This window comes from Mustela putorius, unplaced genomic scaffold, assembly GCF_011764305.1.
Source record: "Mustela putorius furo isolate JIRA1106 unplaced genomic scaffold, ASM1176430v1.1 tig00001584_pilon_pilon_pilon, whole genome shotgun sequence".
NCBI lineage: Eukaryota > Metazoa > Chordata > Mammalia > Carnivora > Mustelidae > Mustela > Mustela putorius.
In genome coordinates, this window is record NW_025421806.1 from 889,460 (window position 1) to 911,695 (window position 22,236).

General features: G+C 42.5%; 1 protein-coding gene across 1 annotated transcript in view; it reads left to right on the forward strand.

The window, feature by feature from the left end:
- Positions 1 to 306: 306 nt before the first annotated feature.
- The window catches only part of UBAP2 (ubiquitin associated protein 2), a 130,654-nt gene continuing 108,724 nt past the window's right edge, over positions 307 to 22,236 (forward strand). Inside the window, 1 exon segment of the mRNA XM_004765329.3 lies at positions 307 to 429. The gene's annotated coding sequence lies outside the window, so the exon portion shown is untranslated.

The window sequence follows — 22,236 nt, forward strand, 5'->3', positions numbered from 1 at the left end:
CATCACGTGATGAGAGGAAGGCGGTCGCCGGGGAGCGACTCGTGGTGCCTTGTGAGGTCATCACAGCGCGACAAGCTGCAGTTGTGGGCATTCCGGACGTGGTATGTACTAGCCTCTTGACAACTCTGAGTACGAGAGGTTTTATAAGATCTCCCTTATTTGCTCCTTCCCGGTGCCTAACCGCACCTCGGCGTTGTTGGTCTCTCTAGACGGCGTGGGGGAGGCTGGAGGAAGCGACGTGCTCTGTGGGCGGGCTGAGGGGCCGGGAACGAGCGTCGCGCGGTGGCTCCTCCTTCGCGCGTGACGCAGAGGTCACGTGACGAACCAGGGCGCCTCTGCCGCCGCCGCCGCTTTGTAAGAGGCACATTGGCAGGTAACGAGCGGCGGCGGCGGAGGCGGCTGGTCCCGAGTCCAGCGAGAACAGCAGCGGTAATTGGCACCCTCTCTCTCCTTTCCTGTTCCAGAGCCCTGAGTGTGGCAGCGTGCGTTTTCTAGTCCTGGGTTCAGCTCTACTTTCCTCGAACCCTTTTCATACTGCCCCAGCGCCCACTCCGAAGACCGGGCCAAGCGTCCCTCGCCAGCTTCATGCGTCCCCAGTATGCCCAGGCCCGGGCGCCTTCCTTCCTCTCTGTGCGGGCCGTCCTGTGCTTCTTCCTGCCTACCCCAGGCGTAGTTGGCCTGGCCCCACCCAACCCCAGGGGGCGCCTTCCCCTCCCCCGCTTCGGGTTTCTGCCCTAGAGGGTGTGGTTTTCTCTCCCACCTCTGTCCCTGCCTGCCTGTCCGCTGGAGCTCCCGCGCCGCGCTGATGTTTCCCATCCTGACCATCTTTACGTTTTCACGCCTGTCGCTAGTCTTGGGACTGAGCATCTTAGAGCCAACTTCTGCGCACTGTAGCTTTTCTCGGTTTACCCGGAGGAATAGTTAGATTCTATTCCTTTTTATTCTGGGAGGTTTTGGTGTTAAGACTCTTGGGGACTTAGTTTTTCTCTTCAGTCCCGGTCCCTCTAGTCTGGTGTTCTCATAGTTTTCTAATGTAGTTTTGAGAGCACCCTGTAAACCAAAGTTCTGCGTTATTCTCTCTTTAGTAAATTACATTTCCGTTTCCTTTGCCTCTGGATCACTTTCCCACTTGGCTTTTCCACCTCTTCCCCTCGGTTTTCAATCTTATTTTTTTGCCAGGGCATCTTAAGTGCTGCCACTCTGGTCGCCTATCCTTGCTCTCTAGGAGTTGATACCTCCTGTTTGACATAATTTGTAGCTTCACCACCACCTCTGTTGGATATTGGTTTCTGCTTATATCCGAGATATATCTGTTAGTAGTTAGGCTTATTATCTTTAGCCCTTTTGTACACTAACAGTTGAGGGCTTTCGATGGTCTTTTAAAGGTATCCAACCAAACATCTTTTATTCAGAGGGCATATAATTAACTTTTTGGGTGAACCCAGGCCTTTTATATTTTCTCTTTAGTGATGGTATACTTTTAATTAATTATTAATTAACGTTTATGGTATACTTTTTAAACCAAGAGTTATGTCAGTAGTGTATTCCTCACTTTTTGTCATCCATTGTACGTTCTAATTTTTAGTGTCATTTTGTCTAATACAGGTGGAAGAAAGATGGACCTAATACCTAAGTTCTCCTGTATCCTCGGCATTGGGTGCCTAGATTGACATGGTACTTAATTGTTTCGGGAAAGGGAATAAATTCCACTCTCTGGAGACCATAGAGTTTTATAGTCCACCAGTATCTCTTATGTACTTGCAGGGCCCCTTGGCTGGGTCTGTCATCCTTCTATTGCTGTGAACACTTATCTTTAGGCAGAACTGATTAGTCTCCCACGTTGCTCTTCTACTTATCTCCAGTATGTTCCATGTGATTTTTCCTCGTTAAGGCTGGTTCACATGGGTGATGAGATTTCCCCCATCTCTGCCTTGCTAGTTTTCCACAGCTCTGATTTCCCATTTGCTTTCTTGTTGCTTCTGACCCTCAGAAATGAAACAACTCAGAGAAAGGAGTTGTTGTTGTTGTGTATGAAATACAGCTGGAAATGGAGGCATGGAAATGAGGCCATGGGAAAGGGTTGTGATAATTGCCTCTCCTGCCTGTTTCCTGCTGTTCTGGTTTCCTCTAGGCTCTCTCTTTAAATGTGGGCTGTACCAGCAGCAGTCACATGGAGCTGCCTTTAGAACAAGGCTAGAACAACAATAACACCTCGTTTCCCTTTCCTGGTAACTGATGGCAGCCTGTGCAGTGCTCACCAACAGTGTCTCTTGGTATTAGCCTGCATGACTTTTATTGTTTAGGGAGAAATGGTAGAACATGAAGAAGAATGATAAATTTCAGTAGGCCCTTGTGTTTTCATGGGAAGGAACTGGTTGCTATCTCTACTCCTTTAACAGTACACTACATGTAGAAAGTATAAACCCATGTTGAAGTTTTAAACTGGTATGAAGTGAAGCCTTCACTTTGGAAGTGTTAAGTCTTGAAGTATTGATTCTCCAGTACTTTTTATTTTATTTTTGTAAGGATTTTATGTATTTCTAGAGCTTGACTGTGTGCATGCGGAGGAGGGGGGATGAGATGGGAGGAAGGAGCAGAAGGAGAGGAATTAGAAGACTGCTGCTGAGTGTGGATCCCCACCCGCCGTTTGATCCCACAACCCTGAGATCATGACCTGAGCTGAAATGTGAAGAGTTGTATGCTTAAACCACTGAGCCACCCAGGTGCCTCAGGTCCCGAATCCTTTTTTAAATCATTTATTTATTTATTTATTTTGTTTTTTAAAAGATTTTATTTATTTATTTGACAGATCACAGGTAGGCAGAGAAGCAGGCAGAGAGGGAGGGAGCAGGCTCCCTGCTGAGCAGAGAGCTGGATGCTGGGGATGCCGGGGATGCGGGGGCTCAGGATGCTGGGATCATGATCTGAGCCGAAGGCAGAGGCTGTAATCCACTGAGCCACCCAGGCACCCCTGAATCCTTTTTAAAAAATGGTGACTTAAGATGTGTTGTTGTTATAAGACACTTTTTTTTTTCTTAAAGATTTTATTTATTTGAGAGAGAGAGAGAGCATGAGAAGGAGGGTCAGAGGGAGAAGCAGACTCCCTGTGGAGCTGGGAGCCCGATGTGGGACTCGATCCTGGGATTCCAGGATTATTATTACCTGAGCTGAAGGCAGTCGCTTAACCAACTGAGCCACCCAGGTGCCCTACTTTTTTTTGGTTTTGGTGTAAGCCTGTTGAAGAGGTTTGAGGAATGTCTGCTCAAAAGGAGTCTACATGAATTCATAGATTGTGAAGTTGTTCTTTCTTACATCTTATTTTGTTTATTAATCCTGTGAGATCATTAGTTGGCTCTTCATTAATTCGAGTAAATGGAGTGTGGCGTGTAGAGCACTAGTTGTGTTGACTGGTAAGGTGATGGATCACTGATCAGTGTTACTCCCTCCCTGCTCCCCAACCCGTAGGAGAGTGAAGATATGACTTAAAGGAAGGCAAAGAGAGGGAAGACTTAGAGGGAATATCACCACATAAGCCTGGGTTTAGTTCTGAAATAATTTTGGCCCAACTCAAATATTTAGGAATGGAATCCTTTTTTTTTTTTTTTTTAAAGCCCAAGAATGAAATTAATCAGGTTTGGGTGTTGTTGTTTTTAATTTTTAAAAATAAAACTTAAAAATATATGTTTTTAGTATTTAGAGAGAGAGGGTGTGAGTGAGGGGAGGGGCAGGGGTGAAGAGAATCTCAAGCTGACTTCGGGCTGAGCACAGAGCCTGTTGTGGGGTTTGATCTCAACCTTGGGATCATACCTGAGCCAAAGGCAGACGCTTAACTGACCTAGCCATCCAGGCATCCCCAAAATAAAAAATGTTGGGGGGAAAAAAGGTAATTTATTTGGGGTAAAATTTTTTTTGTCATGGATTTTTGGAAGGCAGCTATGCTAACCACTATACCACCAACGCTGTCATGGATTTTTGAAGACCAGGTTTGTGAATTTGTTGCTGACATGATATGTATGCTAGAGTGAGTTTTAATTTTCAGATAACTCTGAAAATAAAATGAAATAATAAATAATAAATAAATAATAAAATAAAAGTTTTAATTTTCTTTCCTTTTTTTTTTTTTAAGGATTTATTTATTTAACAGAGACAGCGAGAGAGGGAACACAAACAGGGGGAATGGGAGAGGGAGAAGCAACACCACCCCCCCGCCCCCACAAGGGAGCCCAATGGAGGACTCCATCCCAGGACCCTGGGATCATGACCTGAGCTGAAGGGAGGCCCTTAAAGGACTGAACCATCCAGGCGCCCCTGGATAACTCACTTTCATACTGGGTGATAAAATCAGTTGAATTGGAACTTAGTATCTATTTGGAATTTATGAAATGGGGCTTAAAGGAGTAGATGTTTCATTTAAGACTATGTAGAGTTCTTAGAAAAGTTGTTAGGAATGTGTGGCTTGTTTTTCTTCATTTGGAACTCTGAAAGCAATAGAATGTATTTGAATGGGTCTAAAACATAACATTTTATGAGATTTTCAGATTTATAGAGGAGAGACTTTCATTTGGATTTAGTTCCAAGTTACTGTTGCTGCAGCCTTGTTTCTTACTATTAACAGTTGTTATTATTAATCTGTTTTTTTTTTTTAAGATTTTATTTATTTATTTGACAGAGAGAGATCACAAGTAGGGATAGAGGCAGGCAGAGAGAGAGAGAGGAGGAAGCAGGCTCCCCGCAGAGAGCCCGATGCGGGACTCGATCCCAGGACCCTGAGATCATGACCTGAGCCGAAGGCAGTGGCTTAACCCACTGAGCCACCCAGGCGCCCTATTAATCTGTTTTTAACTAAGATGTCACATAGGAACTTTCAAGTTACACTGTATGGGGGCACCTGGGTGGCTCAGTCTGTTGAGCATCCAACTCTTGGTTTTGGCTCAGGTTGTGTTCTCATGGGGCAAGGGATGGAGATCCTGTTTCTAGCTCTATGCTTAGTGGGGAGACTGCTTGAAGATATTCTCCATCTGCCCTCCTCCCCTGCCCCCACTGTTTGCACAGCGCATGTGTGCACGCTTTCTCTCCCTCTCTTTCTCAAATACATCTTCTTTTAAAAAAATTTTATTTATTTATTTGACAGAGATCACAAGTAGGCAGAGGGGCAGGTAGAGAGAGGGGGGCAAGTAGGCTACCCGCTGAGCAGGGACCCCGATGCTCAATCCCAGGACCCTGAGCTGAAGGCAGCGGCTTAACCCACTGAGCCACCCAGGTGCCCCATGCTCTGTCTCTTTCAAGGAAAATCTTCCTTTTTTTTTAAAGATTTTATTTATTTATTTGACAGAGAGACACAGCGAGAGAGGGAACACAAGCAGTGGGAGAGGGAGAAGCAGGCTCCCCGCAGAGCAGGGAGTCCGATGAGGGTTTCCATCCCAGAACCCTGGGATTATGACCCGAGCCAAGGCAGATGCCTAATGGCTCAGCCAGGTGCCCATCTTTCAAGTAAAATCTTAAAAAAAAAAAAAGAAAAAAAAATCTTTTTTTAAAAACATTTTTTAGAATTTTTTTTTTTTAAAGATTTTATTTATTTGACAGACAGAGATCGCAGGCAGAGAGAGATGGCGAAGCAGGCTCCCCACGGAGCAGAGCCCGATTCGGGGCTCGATCCCAGGACCCTGGGATCATGACCTGAGCTGAGCACAGATGCTTTAACCCACTGAGCCACCCAGGTGCCCCCATTTTTTAGAATTTTTATTCCATAAATAATACATAGTTTAATACTGCCATTTTCAGTCTTGAATTATTCATTCAAGGTAAACTCTACTCACAATATGGGGTTCAAACTCAAACCGTGAGATCAAGAGTTCTACCAGCTGAGTCAGCCAGGCCCCCATCAATCTTGTTTTAAATGGAATTTTTTTTTTAATACTATTTTGACTCTTAAATGTTTTAGATTCATTCATGTTGATTTTGTCAGTCATTTTGAGTAGTGTGGTACTCCATTGTAAGGATATGTTACATCTTACTCTGTTGTGATTGATGTTTGTGTCATTTCCAGTTTCTTGTGATTAGAAATTTTTACTTGTCTCTTTGTGAACATTTGTACAACCTCACCCTCCCCCCAGAACAAACTGATTTCTTAAGACTGTGTAACTGGGACTGGAGCTTTTGGGTTGTGTTTGTAGTATGTATATCTTGATAGGTGATCCCAAGCTGTGTTGTACAGGGTCTTCATCTTAACTACATAGAACACAGAAAATTGATGATTTTTTTCAGTTCCCTTGAGGATGTACATAATTGATATCATTCTAGAAGCCTAGGGAAGAAGTTTAATTCATGCATACAATGAATACCTTAGACATTAGTACTTATTTCTCAAGATTGAGTTGATAGAGTTCCACATATTTGGTCCTATATAGGTGTTCACCTGAACAAAGCTTTAATGTGACTTGGCAGCAGCTGTTAAGTGCTACTGATTGAACACTGTCCCTGTTCTCTAGGTGCTTACCTTCTGATGGGAAGACAAGTAGGGCATTTAGGAAAGCACTATCAATTGAGTTTGGATATCAGTTGAGTTTGGGAAGGCATCCTTGAAGCAGTGGGAGACTGAGCCTTACTTTTCCTATATTCTTATAGGATCCATAATGGCCAAATTCCTGAAGTTATAATTGTTTCTTTTGTTGAAACTTTTTGAATTTTAGGAGAGCTTGGCTGGCTTAGTGAAGTGTTTGACTCTTGATCTCGATTGTGACTTGGAGCCCCAGGCTGGGTGTATAGATTACTTAAAAATAAAATTTTGAGATGTACCTTGGTGGTGCAGTTGATGAAGTATCTGACTCTTGGTTTTAGCTCACATCGTGTTCTCAGGGTCTTGAGATCAAGCCCTGTATCGGGTCTCTCTGTGCTCAGAATGGAGTCTGCTCCAGATTTTCTCCCTCTCCTTCCAACTCTGTTCCTCCCCCCACCCCCAGGCTTGCTCTAAAATAAATAAAATAAAATCTTAAAAAAAAAAAGAAAATCTTTGAAAAATAAAGAAAAAGGGGCACTTGGGTGGCTTGGTCAGTTAAGCGTCCCTCTGTTGATTTTATCTCAGGTCTTGATCTCAGTCAGCGTTGCGTGTTCAAGTCCCTCATTGGGCTCCATGCTGGGAGTGGGGCCTCCTTTAAAAAAGAAAAGGAAAAAAAAAAACCCTGGAATTTTGTATCCATAGGCCAGTTTTATTAGAATTTGTTGTTATTTTGATTACTGTATTGTATCTTCTGTTTGGCCATGATTGGTAGTTTAGTTGTAGCAGCTAGTGAAAAAAACTGTTATTATACTTATTTATTTATTGAGAGATTTTTTTTTTTAAAGATTTTATTTATTTATTTGACAGAGATCACAAGTAGGCAGAGAGGCAGGCAGAGAGGGGAAGGGAAGCAGGCTCCCTGCTGAGCAGAGAGCCCGATGCTAGGCTCGATCCCAGGACCCTGAGATCATGACCCAAGCCGAAGGCAGAGGTCCAAACCACTGAGCCACCCAGGCGCCCCTATTGAGAGATTTTTTTTTTTACTTGAGAGAGTGCATGAGCATGGAGAGGAACAGAGGAGGAGGGAATAGATGACTGCTGGGCGGGGAGCCTGACATGGGCCTCGATTGCAGGACCTTGAGATCATGACGAGCTGAAGGCAACCGCTTAACCAACTGAGGCGCCCAGGTGCCCCTATTATTCATCCATCTATCTATCTATCTCTCTACTTATTTTTAAATATTTTATTTATTCATCTGACATCACAAGTAGGTAGAGAGGCAGGCAGAGAGAGAGAAGGGAAGAAGGGCCCCTGCGGATCCCAGTGCCCTGGGTTCATGACCTGAGCGTAAGGCAGAGCTTTTTTAACCCACTGAGCCACCCCCAGATGCCCCTATTATTTATTTATTCATAAAATTTATTATTATTATTTTTAAAGATTTTATTTTTTTATTTACTTATTTGACAGAGATCACAAGTAGACAGAGAGGCAGGCAGAGAGAGAGGAGGAAGCAGGCTCCCCACTGAGCAGACCCCCCCCCCTCCAATGCAGGGCTCAGTCCCAGGACCCTGGGATCATGACCTGAGACAAAGGCAGAGGCTTTAACCCACTGAGCCATCCAGGTGCCCCTATTATTTATTTTTTTAGACTTTTTTTTTTAAATTTTAAGTAATTTCTACACCCAACATTGGATTTGAATTCACAACCCTAAGATCAAGAGTCACATGTACAGACTGAGCCAGCCAGAAACTAAGTTATTCTGTTCTTTTATTTATTTCCAAGTGAGGTCTGTTCCCGGCATAGGGCTTGAACTCATGACCAAGATCAAGAGTCGCATACTTCTTTAAGCCAGGCAGGCATCCCAAAGTTACTCTTTTTTTTTTTTTTTAAAGATTTTATTTATTTATTTGACAGACAGAGATGACAAGTAGGCAGAGAGGCAGGCAGAGAGAGAGAAGGAAGCAGGCTCTCTGCTGAGCAGAGAGCCCGATGCGGGGCTCGATCCCAGGACCCTGGGATCATGACCTGAGCTGAAGGCAGAGGCTTTAACCCACTGAGCCACCCAGGCGCCCCCCAAAGTTACTCTTAATGTAAGTTTACTCACATTATTTTCTTTGGGTCAGCTTTTAGTAGTAACTTGTTGAATGTCTCAATTTTTCCCCAATCAGGGGCTCATTTCATTTTGATAAGAAGTTTCGTGGTGAAATCCTTCTTCAAATTGCTGGAGACCAGATGACTTCTTAAATTCTTAGCAGTGGTACTTCACTTTAGTATCTTTTTAATTCCTTTTGATTGGGATTGCTAAGGTAATGGTGGAAAAATACCTCTATATATTATGGAACAGTCTCGATGGTGATTACAAGAATGAACATATTGTTAATATAGGCCTTTCACTATTTTATTACCACAGAAGAGGTTGTGGTTTTTTTTTTTTTTCTTTTTTAAAGACAGTCTGTGCTATGTAATTGTTCTTCATTTTTAAAATTATTTTATTTGAGAGAGAGAGAGAGAGGGAGAACATGGAGAATGAGAGGGAGATGCATACTCCCCGCCAAGCAGAGAGCCCAACGCAGACCTGGATCCTAGGACTGGGAGATCATGCCCTGAGCCCAAGGCAGATGCTTAAATGACTGAACCAACGAGGCACTCTATTTAATTGTGTTTTTGTTTTTTTTTTTAAGATTTTATTTATTTATTTGGCAGAAATCACAATTAGGCGGAGAGGCAGGCAGAGAGAGAGAGAGAGGAGGAAGCAGGCTCCCCGCTGAGCAGAGAGCCTGATGCGGGGCTCGATCCCAGGGCCCTGGGATCATGACCTGAGCCGAAGGCAGAGGCTTTAACCCACTGAGCCACCCAGGCGCCCCTATTTAATTGTTTTAATATCAAAAGATTCCAGCTGTAATGGGACATAGCTAGCTTAACCTGAAACAGTTTATATACTCTTGACAGTCGAGTCATCTGTGGGACAAAGAAATGACCAGTGTCACAAAGGATTTTATTGGAGTGTAGTTGGCCTTTGGTGATACTTGTATAATTGGTAAGTACTGAAAATCGTTGAATTTGGCGTGCCCGTGTAGCTCTGTCAGCTAAGTGTCAGTTTTTGGCTCAGCTCAAGTCCAGCATCAGGCTCCTTTCTCAGTGGAGAGCCTGCTTCTTCCTCTCCCTCTGCTTGAGGCTCCCCCTGCTTGTGCACTCTCTCTCTTTGTTGAGGAAATAGGTAAAACTTAAAAAAAAACCAAACTGAATTTTATACTTAACAAGGGTGAGCTTTATGTATTTTCTATACCTCAGTAAAGTTATTTAAATTGTTTGAGTAAACAAGCAGTTTTTTGAGATTAAATTGGCAGAAACAAATGTGGTCAGTGAACATTAATACTATAGTCACTGGTATTTATGGTAGCTATTAAGACCTAGACTAAGCATTTGAGGTACCTTACTCTGTTTAGTGCTCCTCCCAGGCTTGAGAGAGAGGAACGCACTTGATCAGGGTTACCTAATCTAGTAATTTGTAGAATGCAGGCCTTTGTGACTTCTAAAGCTTTGTTCTTCATCCCCCTTCCAGAACTTTGTTCTTAATCACAAAACTGTACTACTTTACCTGTCTGAAATACTACTCTCTGGGAATATAGCCAAGTGCTGGATGATAAGTAAAACAATGTCTACATTTGTGGTACATAAACCTGGGCGTTTGCACTGGATGGGAAATGATGGGATGGAGATGCAGGTGGCACCCTTGAACCCCAGTGCCTGGTTACACTTGGCACCACTTCACTTTTATGCATTTTTATCTGTTATCTAATTATGTAAGCTCTCCATCCAGCATAGGCGTTGAATTTAGGACCTCAAGATCAAAAGTTATATACTCTACTTAACTGAGCCAGCCAGGAGCCCTGCTTGTACAAACTATTTTATATGTTGGAGTTTAGTCAGGCATTTAGTTGGACTTGATTTCTGTGATTTAAAAGAAATGCTGCCTCTGCTTTGGTTATTCACTCTGATTTTACTAGCTGTTTTAATGGGCATGGTGAGCTGATCTCTAAGCCCTTTGCCAGTTTAGGTGCATTCTGTGAGGAGGTCAGGCACACAACACTGAAAAGTGGCAATTGATAACACACTGTGAGAACTGAGTCAGAGGAAAGGTATAAAATTATATGAAAATTACACTTGAGGACTCAAGCTGCTGTTAAGTAGGGCCCAAAATGCCCTAAAATGCCATGGAGTTATGGACATCAAGTAGAGAGTAATTGCTGTTTATGTTAAGGGACAGAATATAAGAAAATGGGGTATGTTCAGTATGCTGTTGAGAAAACATGCCTGTGGAAGGTGGAGGGCCAAAAAATAGGTGCAATTTGGGAGGATGGCAAGACTAATTTGACCGAAGTATAGGAATCAGAAAGGAATAAGGAGGTTTTTATGTGTTTTTGTTTGTAAGATTTTATTTTATTTTATTTTTTTAAAAGATTTTATTTATTTATTTGACAGACAGAGATCACAAGTAGGCAGAGAGGCAGGCAGAGAGAGAGGAGGAAGCAGGCTCCCCGCTGAGCAGAGAGCCTCATGTGGGGCTTGATCCCAGGCCCCTGAGACCATGACCGGAGCTGAAGGCAGAGGCTTTAATCCACTGAGCCACACAGGCGCCCCTGTTGTAACATTTTATTTACTCATTTGAGATTGAGATAGCATGGTGGAGGGAGAGCAGAGAGAAGAAGAAGCAGACTCCCTTCTGAGGTGGGGAGTCTTAATGGAACTCAAGCCCAGGACCTGGGGATCATGACCTGAGCTGAAGGCAGGTGCTTAACCATCTGAGCCACCCAAGTGCCCCAAGAGTTTGTATTTTATCAAGGAGTTGTTTGTAAACAGATGATGGGTTTTTGCAGTGTTCTAGAAGATTAAACAGGCCACTTTCTAACAGTTTCACAATTAAGATAGTTCTGACAAGGGACGCCTGGGTGGCTCAGTTGGTTAAGCAGCTGCCTTCGGTTCAGGTCATGATCCCAGCGTCCTGGGATCAAGTCCCACATCGGGCTCCTTGCTCCGCAGGGAGCCTGCTTCTCCCTCTGACTCTGCCTTCCACTCTGTCTGCCTGTGCTCGCTCTCGCTCTCTCTCTGACAAATAAATAAATAAAATCTTAAAAAAAAAAAAATGTTTAAGATAGTTCTGACAAGTATATGAAGTTTCCTTGAACCAGAGAGGGGGCAATTACTGATAATATAACTGATAAAGTTACCTTATAATTGCTGGGTTATATATGTGACACTGGCTTATCAAAAGTAGTACTGGGCAAGGGCTGCATGACTTATTCTTAGGAGACAAGGCTGCTTTAAATACACTGATACGTAATTCAGGCACTGAACACTGAGTTGATGACAGAATTGTAAAGGAAGGCATAGATATAAGGTCTTTAATAAAACTTTTAAAAAAATTTGTCAGACTGTCAAATAAATAAAATCTTTTTTTTTTTTTAAAGATTTTATTTATTTATTTGAGAGAAAGAGACAGTGAGAGAGAGTATGAGTGAGGAGAAGGTCAGAGGGAAAAGCAGACTCCCCATGGAGCTGGGAGCCCGATGTGGGATTCGATCCTGTGATTCCGGGATCATGACCTGAGCCGAAGGCAGTCGTCCAACCAACTGAGCCACCCAGGCATCCCTAAATAAATAAAATCTTAAAAAAAATTTTTGTCAGAGAGAAGGGGAGAGACAGAGGTAAAGCACAAGCAGGGGGAGCATCAAGTAGAGGGAGAAGCAGGCTCCCTGTGTAGCAGGGAGCTCCATGTGGGACTCGATCCCAGGACCTTGGGATCCAGACCTGAGCCAAAGGCAGCTAGCTGAGCCACCCAGGCGTCCCTAAAACTTTTTTTTTTTAATTTAACAGAGCATGAGTGAGCGTGTGCACAGCAGGGGGAGCAGCAGAGGGAGAAGCAGACTCCCTGCTGAGCAGGGAGTGCAGTGTGGGGCTCAGTCCCAGGATCCTGGGATCATGACCTGAGCCGAAGGCAGGCCCCCAGCCAACTGAGCTACCCAGGTGCCCCAAGGTCTTGTATCTTTTGTGACTTAAGTGGGTTTGAGAAGAAATGGTGGCAGTAAAAGAATGATTTAACAGTTTCAAGCTCTGGAACACCGAAAAATGCTGGTCACTTGAAAAATTTTGCTAAGTCTTCAAATGAGGTGCTTTTGGATGAATTCCATAGTGGGTTTAGATACCTAGTAGGCAGTTAGATGTGTACTGAATCTTTGGAGAAACACAAGGTCTTTCACTTTAGCTTTGAAGTTGTAGGTAATTATTGACGCCAGAACATAGAATTTCTTTGGGAAGGGAGAATGTGCTCAAGAACTGAACAATTTTAGAAGTTAGGGATGGGGGGCGCGTGAGTGGCTCAGTGGGTTAAAGCCTCTGCCTTCAGCTCGAGTCATGGTCTCAGGGTCCTGGAATTGAGCCCCACATCGGGCTCTCCACTCAGCGGGGAGCCTGCTTCCCTTCCTCTCTCTCTGCCTGCCTCTCTGCCTACTTGTGATCTCTGTCAAATAAATAAAAATCTTTATTTAAAAAAAAAAAAGTCAGGGTTGGGAGAAGGATATAATGTGGTTGACGATTTGGGGAAAAAAGAGAACCGGGCGTTGTGTCTGAGAAATCTAAGGAAGGGAATAGCAGGGTAAGGTTGAGGGAAACCAGACTCAAAGAGAGATGTTTAGTGAGGAAGTGGAGGCAGTGAGTGTAATCTTTTTGAGATACTCAGCTTAAATAGTCATTGCTTTTACAAGATAGAACATGTGGTTTCCCAGAGTGCTTGAAACTTTGGTAAACTTTTGTTTTTGAGATTAATGTGGATGTAGAGAATAGTTATAAGCAGGTTTTTAAAACACATACTTGTGAGAAGGAAAAGGATAAGGAATATTTCTCAATACTAGTGGTGGGAGATTTCCTTATTAAGGATTTTTGTATTTGGTATTTGAATGAAAACTGAGCCTGGTGTGTAAGTGACAAGTGTGTTAACATTTGAATGGATTGCATGACTTTGTTTTGATAGATACATTCAGGTAACTGACATTTTTAAAGTTGCTTTTTGGGTGAGTGAAATGGTAATAAAGTTGCCATGAGAATAAAAAATACATTTTATTTATTTGTTTGTTTGTTTATAAAAAGCTTTTGTTTAGGGGCGCCTGGGTGGCTCAGTGGGTTAAGCCGCTGCCTTCGGCTCAGGTCATGATCTCAGGGTCCTGGGATTGAGTCCCACGTCAGGCTCTCTGTTCTGGCAGGGAGCCTGCTTCCACCTCTCTCTCTTTGCCTGCGTTTCTGCCTACTTGTGATCTCTTCCTGTCAAATAAATGAATAAAATCTTTAAAAAATTAAAAAATAAAAAATTGACAATTGTTACAAATACAAATTATCTCACAACTGATTTATAGAAGTTCAGTATACCCATTATCAAACCATTCCAAAGTAGCTATAATTTGTAGCCATTACTTTAAGCCAAAACTATAAATATTGATTTTTAAGTATTTCAGACCCACAGTTTTTCATTACAGTTCTCCAACCTTCCTAACGAATCCAGAATATAGTCTTGAGTTGTTTGTTTAAAAAAAAAGTATGGGGGTGGTCAGTTAACATCTGCCTTTGGCTGAGGTTATGGTCCCAGAGTCCTGGTATTGAGCCCCACATTGGGCTCTTCTGCTCAGCGGGGAGTCTGCTTTTCCCTCTTCCTCTGCCTGCTGGTCCCCCTGCCTATGCTCTCTGTCAAATAAATAAAATCTTTTATTTTTTTTTAAGCTTTTATTTATTTATTTGACAGAGAGAGATCACAAGTAGGCAGAGGGGTAGGCAGAGAGAAATGACCGAGCTGAAGGGCAGAGGCCTTAACCCCACTGAGCCACCCAGGTGCCCCACAATTGTCAAATGTTTAAATGGTTCATGCATAGATGTGAAAAAGGAGAATAACTTGAAATCATTCTTGCTTATCTGTCTTCAGTTAAGAATTGGAGATTTGTAAAGTTTTGTCTCCTGTGAAAGTGTGGTTGGGATATAATAATTTTTAGCAGTAATACCTAATTTACTATATGAGAATGGTTAGTAGAGATGCCACTTTATCCAAAACCAAAACAATAAATTAATGTGAGGTATGAACTAGAACTTTCAAGTGATTATGAATTGAAGAAGGTGACATTTTTGAGTGTTGTTATATATGGGATTTCTTGATGTTCTTTTCACAGCTTGGGTTTCAGAGCTTTTCCTTCATTGACCATTGTTTTGGCTTTTTTGCGCTTGAAAGTAAGAAATGAGTTAAACTGACATTTTGGTTTGGGTGATGTTTTGGCTTAGAGTATCAAGAATAAAATGCTTGATTTTTGTTACTAGTAGTGATCAGTAGAACTTGATTAAAAGAAATATTTGCCTCCGAAGGATGGCAAGGTCAGTTAGCCCATGATTTGACACCTTTCTTTCCCTTTTGATTGGATTTTACGAAGATGAGATAAACCAAAAGGAGGAGGCATCTACCCTGCATTCCTTTTCCCTCAGAAGGCCTTGGGTCAGAACAACTAGTGAGAAGTTAATCTTGCTTTGATGGATGTGAAGTTGAAGGGTTGGGATGGAGTGGGACTGAGAGTGTGAAGGCAAAAAAATTACAAAAACATTTCTGTCTTTGGGCGCCTGGTTGGCTCGATTGGTAAAGCATATGAGTTCAAGCCACACGTTGGCCATGAAGCCTACTAAAAATAAAAAACAAAAACATGTCTGTTTTTATTACAGACTAAACTACTGTTGGTATTAAGTCTATCCTGTTCTAATGACTCTTTTGAGACTTCACTTGGTTCTCTCCAGAGAGGATAGGTGGGACTGATGCAACTGAGCATGGTTGGGGAAAAGCCACATTAAAGTAGGATTAGGGACAGGAGAATTGGAGATGTGAACATTGACCTGGCAATTTATTACCACTTTTTTGTTAATACTTTGGAAGTAGGCACTCTTCTTTCCTTCCTTTCCTCCCTCCCTCCCTGGTAAAATGCATGCTGACATAAGTAGATGCTGGCAAGTGGGTAAGGTTGTCTCTAGCCTAGAAGTCATTATGCAAACTGCTGAAAATCAAGGTTTGAGGGCTTAAACTACTCAAGGGCTTGGTGGAAAGGCTCTCTCACCCCAAATAAATCCCATGAATGAGTTAAAAATAAAGCAGTGATTTCATTTCATTTTTTAAAAAGATTTTATTTATTTGTCAGAGAATACAAGCAGAGGGAGAGGCAGCCTCCCCACCTAAGCATGGAGCGGGTACTATATCCCTGGACCCCGGGATCATTACCTGAGCGGGAGGCAGACACTTACCTGACTAAGCCACCCAAGTGTCCAAGGATGACTTTTTTTATTTAATTTTTATTTTTTAAATGGAATGAATGAATGAATTTTTTTTAACATGAGGGAGGGAGAAAGTGAGTGAATCTCAAGCAGACTCCATGCTTAGTGTGGAGCCCCACAGTGGGCTCAGTGTCATGACCCTGAAATCAACAACCCAAGCAGAAATTAAGAGTCAGATGCTTAACTTAGCCACCTAGGTGCCATACTGTAAATGATTTTATTTTTTTTTTTATTTAAAGATTTTATTTATTTATTTGACAGAGAGCACAAGTAAGCAGAGTGGCAGGCAGAGGGAGAGAGAGAAGGAAGCTCTCTGCTGAGCAGGGCTGGATCCCAGGACCCTGGAATCATGACCTGAGCTGAAGGCAGCGGCTTAACCAACTGAGCCACGCACCATGTGCCCCTGCAGATGATTTTTTTTTTTTTAAAGATTTTATTTATTCACTTGACAGAGATCAAAAGCAGGCAGAGAAGCAGGCAGAGAGAGAGAGAGGAGGAAGCCGGCTCCCCGCTGAGCGGAGAGCAGGATGCGGGGCCTGATCCCAGGACTCTGGGACCATGACCTGAGCCGAAAGCAGAGGCCTCAACCCACTGAGCCACCCAGGTGCCCCTCTGCAGATTATTTTATTTTATTTTATTTTTTAGATTTTATTTATTTATTTGACAGACAGAGATCACAAGTAGGCAGAGAGAGAGGTGGAGGCAGGCTCCCTGCTGAGCAGAGAGCCCAATGCCTGGCTCTATCCCTGGACCCTGGGATCCTGACACCTGAGCTGAAGGCAGAGGCTTAACCCACTGAGCCACTCAGGCGCCCCAGTAAATAAAATCTTAAAAAAAAAAAAAAGAAAGAAACATTGCATTGTCCGTGAGTTCAGAAACTATTTTTGGAAAAAAACAAAAAAGCTATTTTTGAAAGTAGCCATACTAGGCTGCCCAGAAGTACAGATACGTAAATGGTGCCACTTTAGAGAAAGAGGCCAAGGACAGGAAAGACAATGATTTATTTATCAATCCAAGGATTGATTTATTTAGGAAAGCAAGTTCATAGGTATGTCTTGAAGGAGTTAGAATAGATTCAGACTGGGGCACCTGGTTGGCTCAGTTGGGTAAACCATGTGACTCTTTATCTTGGGTCAACCATGTGACTCTTTATCTTGGGTCATGAGTTTGAGCTCGATGTTGGGTGTAGAGTTTACTTAAAGTAAAAAACAAAAAGAATAAATTGAGACTAATTTCCCACATTACCCATCACATGGTAACAACAACTGATGCGGAATCAGAAGTTAAATCATGTGTGTTGTACTGTATTTCTCAAGGATGGGAAGTATGTGTTGCATTTTAGAAGGCACCATCCTTGCCACTAAGGAGTTTTCTTTCATAGCCCCATAATACTGAATTATGCAGCTGAACAGGATAATTAAGGTGCTATCATTATAGTGCTGTCTGCTTTTACATAGTTGTTTGTATCCCAATGTTCTGTGATGAAAGCATGATACAGTCATTTCTAGTGGATGACAGTGATACAAAACAAATAGGAAACACTGAAAGGGGGTGCCTGGGTGGCTCAGTGGGTTAAGCCTCTGCCTTCAGCTCAGGTCATGATCTCAGGATCCTGGGATGAGCCCCGCATTAGGCTCTGTTCAGCAGGGAGCCTGCTTCCCTCTCCCTCTCTGCCTGCCTCTCTGCCTACTCGTGATCTCTTTCTCTGTGTCAAATAAATAGATAAAATCTTAAAAAAAAAAAAAAAAGAGGGGCGCCTGGGTGGCTCAGTGGGTTAAAGCCTCTGCCATCGGCTCAGGTCATGATCCCAGGGTCCTGAGATCAAGCCCTGCCTCCGGCTCTCTGCTTAGCAGGGAGCCTGCTTCCATTCCTCTCTGCCTGCCTCTCTGCCTGCTTGTGATCTCTGTCTGTCAAGTAAATAAATAAAATCTTAAAAACAAAACAAAACACTGAAAGGCTATTCACTAACCTATTAACTAGATTTGTTTATTTATTTTAAAGATTTTATTTGATAGAGATCACAAGTAGGCAGAGAGGCAGAGAGAGAGGAGGAAGCGGGCCCCCTGCTAAGCAAAGAGCCCGATGCGGGGCCCGATACCAGGACTCTGAGATCATGATTTGAGCCAAAGGTAAAGGCCTAACTCACTGCCACCCAGGTACCATTTATTTATTTAAAGATTTTATTTATTTATTTGTCAGAGAGAGATCACAAGTAGATGGAGAGGCAGGCAGAGAGAGAGAGAGGGAGGCAGGTTCCGTGCTGAGCAGAGAGCCCGATGTGGGACTTGATCCCAGGACCTTGAGATCATGACCTGAGTTGAAGGCAGTGGCTTAACCCACTGAGCCACCCAGGCGCCCTTTATTTATTTATTTAAAAAAAAATTTTTTTTTCTTTATTTGGCAGACACAGAGAGAAATGGGGGAGGGGCAGAGGGAGAAGCAGACTCCCCACTTAGCAGGGAGCCTGACTTGGAACTCCATTCCAAGATCCTGGGAGCAGGACCTGAGCTAGAAGGCAGATTTCTTTTTTTTTTGTTTTTTTGTTTTTTTAAAACTTTATTTATCAGAGAGAGAGCAAGAGAGGTAACACAAGCAGGGGGAGTGGGAGAGGGAGAAGCAGGCCTCTTGACAAGCAGGGAGCCCGATGTGGGCTCAATCTCAGGAACCTGAATCATGACCTGAGCCCAAGGCAGACACTTAACTGATAGAGCCACCTAGGAGGCCTGAGAGAGTTTTAAATTTTTTTAAATTTTTAAAAAAATATTTAATTTATTTACGGGCACCTGGGTGGCTCAGTGGGTTAAGCCTCTGCCTTCGGCTCAGGTCATGATCTCAGGGTCCTGGGATCGAGCCATGCGTCGGGCTCTGTGCTCAACGGGGAGCCTGCTTCCCCCTCTCCCTCTGTCTGCCTCTCTGCCTACTTGTGATCTCTCTCTCTGTCAAATAAATAAAAAAAATAAAATAAAAGATTTTATTTATCTTTTATTTATTTATTTGACTCTGGGATCCTGGCTTAACCAACTGAGCCACCCAGGTGCCCTAAAAATAATTTTTTTAAATTGAGATATGTCAGATAATGTAAAATTCATCCTTTTAAAGCATATAGTACAGAGTTTTTTTTTTTTTTTTTTATTTCCATCCCTTTCTAGAACAGTTTCATCACTCCAAAACAGCAGTCATGCTCATTTTTCCCTGCTCTAACCCCTTGTAATCACTAATTTACTTTTGTCTCTGGATTTGCTTATTCTGGACATGATGTTTAAATGGAATAATACTGTACATACACACACACACAGAGTCTTTTTCTGTCACTTAGGGTAATGTTTTCAAGGTTTGTCCATGTTGTTGCGTGTATCAGAACTTTTTTCTTTATTTTTTAAGATGTTTATATGACGGAGAGAGCACAACAAGTAGGGTGGCAGCAGAGGGAGAGGGAGAAGCAGGCTTCCTGCTGAGCAGTGAAATCCATATGAGGCTTGGTCCCAGGACCATTCCATTATGACCTGAGCAGAAGGTAGACTCTTAACTGACTGAGCCACTCAGGTGCCCCTTAATTCAACTTTTATTTATTTTTATTTTTATTTTTATTTTTTTTAAAGATTTTATTTATTTATCTGACAGAGAGAAACCACAAGTACACTGAGAGGCAGGCAGAGAGAGAGAGAAGGAAGCAGGCTCCCTGGGGGGAGCCCGATGCGGGACTCGATCCCAGGACCCTGAGATCATGACCTGAGCCGAAGGCAGCGGCTTAACCCACTGAGCCACCCAGGCGCCCCTTAATTCAACTTTTAAAGTAGGCTCTGTACCCACCGTGGAGCTTGAACCCACCACCTTACGTAAGATCAAGAGTTGTATGCTCCATCAATTGAGCCAGCCTACTACAACAGAACTTTGTTCTTTTTAGTACTTGAGTAGTAGTATGTTGTATGGTTATACTTAATATTGTCTATCCATTCATCATTTGATAGGGCATTTGGGTTGTTTCTGCTTTTTGTCATAATGCTGCAGTGAACATTCATGTGCACATTTCTGGACAAACATAAGTTTTCAGTTCTCTTGGGCATGTACCTAGAAGTGGAATTGCTTGGTCATATGGTAACTCTTTCACAAACTAGTGGGAGAACTTTAAAAAAAGAATGTTGAATCTGGGTCCTGTTTTGAGTGGCTCTAATTTTCTTTCTTTCTTAAATTTTAATTTTTTATCTATTTGGTCTCATTTTTTAGAAGTTGCCTAAGTGCTTATAGTGAACAGCCAGGGATGGTGATGAATAGTGAACCGCTATTCAAGATTCTTACACTTTCTTGGACAGTGAGAAATTCTTGATGCTTCTGGAGATACTCCTGTTAACATTTGGACATAGGTAGAATGGCATATTTAGCTGATGAGTATACCGACAAACCTGGGTTGAGACTTTCCAGTGTTTCATGGAGTTGCAGTTTTTCTGTGCTCCCTCTTAACCTGTTTTGCCATTCTCCTCGTTCTTCAGGCATGCTGTGGAACTACATGGTCAGAAATGCCAAGAGTTAATAGCATCCAGTAATTCCTTGTAGAGCCCTTAAGGACCTTTGAAGGTTTTAGAAATGGAAATTGAAAGCAGAAAACAGACTGTAGATGTGCCCTTGTATATGTGGGTAAGGTACAGACTCAGAGGTGTGTGTATGTTGGGGGGGTACCAGAGAGTAATACATAAGAGGTTAAATAGAATCTGATATTAGTAGAGCAAGATAATAGTGATTTTGTATGTGTCTTTATTTAAGAATTACTACTGGATTTTTGAGGAAGGCATTATTAATATTTTGTGCTGGTAAAAGGATGATTTGTATTTTTTTTTTAAGGGATTTTTAGAAATTCTATTTTAGTTTGGTTACAGTCTTTCTTAGAATTAAAAGAATTTTTACTTTATAAAATAGACTCTTTACTTCCTTGGCTGTGGAGAAGTAATCCTCTAAAGAAAGGTATTGGTTTGGTATTGGGGGGGTGCTTGTTTGAATGTAATGGAAATTAAGAGTATAGTTTTTTTTTCTCTTTTTCTTATTTATTTGAGAGAGGGTCAGAGTAGGGTGAGGAGAGCAGGGAGAAGCAGACTCCCCACTGAGCAGGGAGCCCAATGTGGGGCTGGATCTTGGGACTTTGTGATCATGACCTGAGCAGAAGGCAGCCATTCAACTGACTGAGCTACACAGGTACCCCAGTTAGAGACTTCAAGGGGTAGTAATAACGTAGCTGCTGAGCAGGGTTCTGGGTAAAAGACAGGGTTTAGAGCTGAGAAATAAGCAGCGTAGGAAGGGGACAGATATATAGAAGCAGTAGTAGATAAAATTACTTTTTCCTCCCTGACCTTAGGTAACCTGAAAGAAGAAATTTGACTTAATAAATAATTTTTGATGTTCTGTAGTGTTTAGAGTTCACAAGTACTTATCTTTTCCATGGGCGGATTGTATGCGCAGAATAGCAGATAATGTTCTCTGTCAGTGGAGCTTGGGTGTATGGGAGTTAACCTTGTTCACCAGCTGCTGGAGGCTTGACCCTGCCCTCAGCAGCTGCGGAGAATAAAAGTATCAGCTTGGACAGCTCTTGGCATGTGGGGCACAAGCAGTTTAGTTGTATAGAGTTGGGTCTCATACTAGAGTGTTTTGGTACCTTAGTCTGTCTTACTGTCTCCTGAGTTGGGGATGTAGAGTTCCTCTTGTTGGCTACTCTGGGGCTCCCAAATGAGTTGAAATACTTTTTTTTTTTTTTTAAAGATGTTATTTTTAAGTAATCTCTATACCCAGTATGGGGCTTGAACTCAGAACCCTGAGTTCAAGAGTCCCATGCTCCACTGACTGAGCCTGCCAAGCACCCCAATATATATTTAAGTTTATTATTATTATTTTTTTCCAGTAATGGCTACATCCAGTGTAGGGCTCAAACTCAGGACCCTGAAATCAAGAGTCACATGCTCTCTTGAATGAGCTATCTAGGCACCACTTTGAAGTTCTCAATATAAAATAGTCCTGTTCTTGCAAGAATGAATAAATGAATTTCAGTTGTTGAAAAAAAAATTGAGAGAAAAAAAGAAAAATGTTGAGAATAATGGTATTTTCTTTTGTTTAATGGGTATTTTCTTTTTTTTTTTTTTTAAAGATTTTATTTATTTATTTGACAGAGAGATTACAAGTAGGCAGAGAGGCAGGCAGAGAGAGAGAGGAGGAAGCAGGCTCCCTGCTGAGCAGAGAGCCCGATTCGGGACTCGATCCCAGGACCCTGAGATCAGTGCTCGCTTCGGCAGCACATATACTAAAATTGGAACGATCCAGGACCCTGAGATCATGACCTGAGCTGAAGGCAGCGGCTTAACCCATTCAGCCACCCAGGTGCCCTGTTTAATGGGTATTTTCTTTTCTTTTCTTT